Genomic DNA, 6,798 nt, shown 5'->3' with positions numbered 1-6,798 from the left:
ACATGGCAAACCCTTTCAAGAAAAAACCCACCACCCCAAAACCCCGAGCAAACTTTTGTATTATAGTAAACGAAATTTACATACAACACTCTAGATTTTCACAAGCTCAAACAACCTTTTACAATCAGCCTTGATTTCATCAACATACATTCAAATGAATTCTTGTAGCCATTAAAACACCTTGTAAGTTTGTTATAGAATACCACAAATGGTTACAAGCAAAATCGTCTGCCACCTGTCTATCACACACAGATGTCTTCGGTGAACACAAACTACTTCGTTGTACACAGCACGACTCCACCATACTATCTAGCACCACCATACTATCTGAAACCATCATATTGTTTGACACCACCATACTGTTTGACACCATCACCACTATACTATCTAGTACCATGTACTATTCATCACCACGGTACTGTCTGGTACCATGACACAAAATAATATTGTCATTGTACAAATTAAATGTTGTACACTTTGCATGAATAATAGTCACCATATGTTTAAAATTAAAAATTAAAAATTTAAATTACTATCACCGTACGATGACATACCACCATACAGTGAGGCTACTTCATCACCACAACACTTATCATGCACCATCTCTCCTCCATTGGGGAATCTTACCTCTACAATTCCTCAACCTCTCACAAAATGCCCTCATTGGTACCATTCCTCCTCAACTTGGCCAACTTACCCATCTATGGGTTCTTTCATTATGGGACATTCAATTACAAGGAACAATTCCTTCCTCTCTTTCTGCTTGTCACAATTTGTATTACCTAGCACTCTCCTATAACCAACTGCATGGCAGCATTTCGATTGAGCTGAGTCTCCTTTCAAGATTGAAGTTCCTTTATTTGGGAATAAACAATATCAAAGGTGTCACTATCTCTTCTTTCAAAAATCTTTCCTCTATAGTTGAATTGGATTTGGGACAAAATGATCTCTCAAGCACCATTCCTTGTAAATTGGGAGCCCTACCTCAACTACAAAGGCTCACCCTTGGCCAAATCAGCTATCAGGTCCCATTCCCCCTAAGTTGGGCATGTTCACTCACCTATAGGTTCTTTTACTATGGGGAAATAACTTGTCAAGCACCATTCACACATCTTTAACAAATCTTTCAAGGCTGACTAAATTAGACCTATCTGTAAACCAACTTAGTGGACATATTTCGTGAGACTTTGGTACCAAGCTCTCCAATTTGCAATACCTTTATTTATGGGGAAATAAACTTAGCAATCATATACCAAACTCCCTTGGAAATTGTTCCAACCACACAAAGCTTTCTTTATCTAATAACCAGTTTAGTGGAATGGTGCCAATGGAGCTGGGTAAGTTGAAATTCCTCACAAATCTTTACCTACACACTAATCATCTTATTACCGACAGTAGTAAAACATTGGATTTTCTTAGTTTCCTCACAAATTGCTCCTACTTTCAAGAAATAATATTGCATAATAATCATCTCATTGGTATGTTTCCATAATCCATAAGTCAACTATCTTGCAATCTCAATTGCTTCAATTTGTCAAACAACATGACAAGTGGAAGCATACCACAGTAGATTGCCAATCTAACAAATTTTACCTATTTAAGTTTAAGAAATAATATTTTCAATGGCAATATTCCATCTAAAATCAAAAGATTCTAGAAGTTGGAAAGATTATGGCTGGCTGAGAACAAATTAGAAGCAAGCATTCCAAGTGAGGTAGGTCAAATGTAACATTTGGGACTCCTAAATCTTAGTCATAACCAGCTATCTAGAGAAATACCAGATTCTCTTTGTAGCTTCCAACTGTATATGAGCAATGTTAGTATGCTAATAGAAACCAAATTTAAATAAAGCTTCTACAAACTAAACAAAATTCATAAACTTCAAGATAGACTAAGATGAGCTCTCAATTGAAAATATGAGCCATTAATGGGCTCTCTCAATGAGAAGCTCTCTTGTTGAGTAGCTTTGTCTAAAAAGATAGGATGTATGCTCAATATGCTTCCAAAGGCTTCAATGGATGATTGTGGATTTTTGGTGTGGATAGATGGCTTTAGTATGGATTTGGCTCTCAAAATAGAATTATAACTTTACTTCATGGATTGTGTTATTTTGCAAAGGGGAAGGATCCAATTTATAGGCAAGAGGCTTGAGGGTTTGAGGGCTAAGATGCGAGGATGGGAAAAAGCTTATGGAGGGCTCAGATTGCATGAGAGGAGAGCACATGGATTGTGCTTCCTTATAGCCAATCAAGGAGTGACACATGTCACATGGTGAGAGGATGGAGGAAAGGGGAAGGATGAGTCAACAAAGGAGGCTCAAGGGATAAAATCTTCATAAAGACCCTCATAATGACTTGTAAGAGCAATAAAAGGGCTTGTAAGAGTCATTTATGACCTAGTGGACTTCATAAAGTTTTATGGTTGAGATATTTTGAGGGTGATGAGAGCAAATTCGACTTGGACTTGATTAGGAAGGTTTTAAGCTTGCTTAGGCTTGTGAAAATGATTAGAGGATGGATTAGGATGGTTTAGGATTAGCTTAAGGATAGGCAAGTGGATGGCATTTAATGAGGGTGGGTGAAGGAGGAGATATTTGTTAACTTTGGCTTGGGTTAGTAAGTTTTAACCCATGTTTAGGGAATGTGACAAGGTTAGGAGGGGATTAGGATTAGGTTTAAAGACATCTTCTAGAAGAGTCTAGATTTTGGATGAGGATAAAGACTTTCTAGAATAGTCTAGAATTTCCTAGGATGAGGATGAAGACTTTCTAGAAGAGTCTAGAACTTCTTAGGATGAGGATAAATTAGATTTTTAGGAAATAAATAAAGTTTTATTTATTTCAAGGGTTTGGGTTGAGGAGATATTTATTAAAACTTTTTTAATAAACATGAGGATTAATATTTAATCTTAATTAAATATTTTGAGTTGGGATTAGGGGTAGGAAATGATGGGATTAGCCTTTAATCAAAATTAAAGAAGGATTAGAAGATTTTGGAAGAGGTTATTGGTCATAAGGAAATTGGCCAAGTTTTGGGCAAAAAATAATTTTTTTATTTATTTTAGGATTTTTGGTCAATTTATTAATTAAATAATTAATAAATACGGAAATAATGTTTAAATAAGATTTAAACATTTTTGGGAGGGATTCCTTAATTAAATATTTTTAATTAAGATAAAGGGATTTAATGGCATAAAAATGAATTAATTAATTAATTAATAAATGATGATGCCATCAGGACTTTTTCAAAAAATAAAAATACTTTATTTTCTAAAGGTTTTTAGGTGTCTACACCAACAACTAAGACATCTTTTACTTCAGGACAACTTGTTGTCATGGGAGATCCCTATTATTTTATTAGGGTGTTAGAAGTGGGAGCTGATTGACTTACCTTACAATAAATTGGTGGGAAGAATACCTCTTGATGTCATTGCCAGCCTTCAAAATTTAGCATTCTACCTCAACCTTTCATGGAATTCTCTGGAAGGGTCCTTGCCACTAGAGATTAGTAAAATTGCAATGGCTCAGGCCATAGACATCTTCAAAAATTGACTTACTGGGCTAATTATGACATCTCTTGGAGACTACATAGAATTAGAGCATCTCAATCTGTCCCACAATGCCTTTGAAGCTCTCGTTCTAGATTCAATCTCCAAATTAAAAAATATCCTTGAAATGGATCTTTCTTGTAATTCTTTATCAGGTTCAATGCCAAAATCCCTTGAAAGACTAAAAGCACTTCAGTACATGAATGTTTCTTTCAATAATTTGTCAAGACAGATTCCACTAGGAGGATTGTTTCCATATAGAATTGTCATAGCATTGTTGATGGGAAACCCTGGCCTCTTGTGTCCAACAAATTATTCATTACCTCCATGCCCAAAGAAGACTCAAGATTAGCATTCATTGCTTAAAAAAATAACCTTATCATTTGTTGTAATAATTGGTTTTATATTGTGCTCCTTCATCTTAGGAGTTCTGTGGAGACATAAATTTTTAGACCAGCAATTACATCCCACAAACTTTATTTTTCAGCAGTTTAGCTATCAAAAATTTTCTTATGAAGAACTTGTAAAAGCAACAACTGATTTTGACAAGTCAAACTTCCTCGGAATGGGTAACTTTGGATTAGTCTACAAAGGCATTTTGAGGGATGGTAAGTTAGTTGCAATCAAGGCTCTTAATTTGCAGAATGAAGAAGCTCATAAAAGCTTCAACATGTGTCCCTAGGGGCCCTAGGACCCCTAGGGACCTATTTGGTTGGTTTGAATGTGTCGAAAGGGCTCATAGGTTTATTAGTGTAGATAATTAATTACTATTTACACTTTACTTAAGTTTACTTAGGTTAATGCATTATTAGTCAGAAACGTAGGAGTAAGCGTACTCGTATGAGTTGTCTTGTTGACAACATAGGAGTTAGCAACTCTTTTATCCACATGGTGTCAACAACATCTCTATATGAGATACACCTTGTCATACATATCCTCTCATTGATACACATACATTCATGTACAATGGAGAATAATCCACTTCTAGTGGATGTGTGCTTAGTTGTTGAGCTTATCTCTTCACTAACTCCTAGACATTCTAGAAGTATTCTAGAGGCCTTTATATATAGGCACTCCTAGTTTTCACATACATTATTCATTTTCATATCGATCTTATCATCATACATCATTTTTTCCATATTGTGCTTTGTCTTGTGTTTCTTGATCTTGGTATTATTTTTCCCTAAGGCAAATTCTTACATGGTAACAGAGCTATACCAAATTCTTCATGGTATCATAGCTATACCAAATTCTTACATGATATCAGATCTATACCAAATTCTTACCTAGTATCAAAGTCATAGGAGCGTCATTTCATAGCCATTGGAGACCATTCTTGCTTCACCTCTTGGAGGACCACCATTTAGATTTGGAGTATCCGCAGCTATTGGCAGCATCTAGAGCCAAAGCGAACCTTAGCATTACATACGATGTGTCAATTCAGTGAATTTTGACTATAAATTTTCCTACCATAGGCTATAGTCAAATTTAAGACAATTTTTTTTTTGCAAACTGGCACCCTAAGGCCCGATTTGCAAAATTGAAAACTGGGTGATCAAATCTTACCTCTCGTGACCATATTCCACATTCTGGCATAGTACATCCACACACAGTGGACTACCCAACATTTCAATGATGGCATCAACAAACTGGCACACAATGAACTTCACATAACCCACTGACAACCTTTTCATTTTATAAAGCTCAAATTTTAAAACTAGGTGTATGTGGGATTAAATCCCCACTAAACTAGCCTGCAATCCTTTGTTGCCGACTTGTTTCCCCGTTAGCCAAATTAAAAACTCCTGTTGTGTTTTGGTAAGGAAAGTTTGGTGTGGAAACATCTTCCTACACTATTTTTTTAAGGAAAGTATTGTGAAAATTCTTTTAAAATCCTTACAAATATAGATTCAATATTATGTAAACAATAATATTGCAGTCAACCATAAATATAGAAAATAGATAGAGAAATAATAACACATAAACACAAATATATGTCGGTGGGGTAAAACCTTTCAGTAAAACAATCCCACCCCTCCAAAACCTACACAATGTATTATCTTCAACTCAAAGGTTACAACACACTTACAATGCAAGCTCTTTCAGGACACAGAAGACTTATCCAATAGCAACCAACAATACACTACTCACACACCACTATCGACAGCCCTCAAAAGTGCTTATATAATGTGCTTTGCATTTTTAAGGCATCTTCCAAAATAGTTCTTATGCATCATAGGAATCTGTCATAACCATTTCAATAATGATTTCCTTACAACACATGCAAGTGGAGTGACACATCAACATGTCAACTACACATGTACACTCACACTTAATTACATTATTTGCAAAAAATACATTTATAGAACAGATAATAAGAATAAGAATTATCCATGGTTGAGACACCTTATTCCTAACATTCTATCACTTGTTGAATACCTTGTAAGAGCAACAGGAACATAACAAGAACTAACTGCTATAGGCCAAAAGGCCCATAGACTCCAAACACCATTTGAACTTATTTGTGCCTAGTAGTTTCATCAATGCATCTGCAACATTCTTTATAGTATCTACCTTCTCCAAATTTACCTTTCCATCTTTCACCATATCTCTCACAAAGTGAAACTGCACACCAATGTGCTTTGTTCTAGCATGGAAAGTTGGATTCTTTGCAAGGAAAATAGCACTCTGACTATCACAACAAATATTAATCTGTCCTACATCAACACCAATATGAGAACACAATCGCCTAAGCCAAATGGCTTCCTTACAAGCATGACTAGCAGCCTTGTACTCAGCTTCTATAGTGAAAAAAGCAACCACAGGTTGTCACTTACTCGTCCAATTAATGGCACCATCAAACATAGTGAACACATAAGCATTGGTGGATCTCAATTTTTCAATATCCACTGCCCAATTTGAAACCACAAACCCACCAATACAAGCTGAATGAGGAGCTCTAGAAGAGTTACCATGAGAAAAAATGGAGTAATCTAATGTACCCCTCAAATATCTGAACACTCGCTTAACTGCATCCCGATGTACTCATCTAAGATTAGCCATTAACTGGCTCAAAACTCCCACTACTCTGACAATGTTTGGTCTAGTACAAACCATAGCATACATAAGACTACCAACTACACTAGCATAAGGTACTGTACTCATGTCCTCCACCTCACTAGGAGATTTTGGACAATCATCTATAGATAACTTTGTTCCCATAGAAATAGGAACACACAATGGTCTACAATC

General features: G+C 35.8%; 1 pseudogene; it reads left to right on the top strand.

Annotated features, from left to right (window-relative positions):
• The first annotated feature begins 545 nt into the window (after positions 1–545).
• On the top strand, positions 546–3,990 carry LOC149569254 (uncharacterized; annotated as a pseudogene).
• Positions 3,991–6,798: the final 2,808 nt, after the last annotated feature.

This window comes from Cupressus sempervirens, chromosome 3 (genome assembly GCF_028749045.1).
Source record: "Cupressus sempervirens isolate cs-2001-9-10 chromosome 3, ASM2874904v1, whole genome shotgun sequence".
Lineage (NCBI taxonomy): Eukaryota > Viridiplantae > Streptophyta > Pinopsida > Cupressales > Cupressaceae > Cupressus > Cupressus sempervirens.
This window is presented reverse-complemented; position numbering and strand designations above follow the sequence as displayed.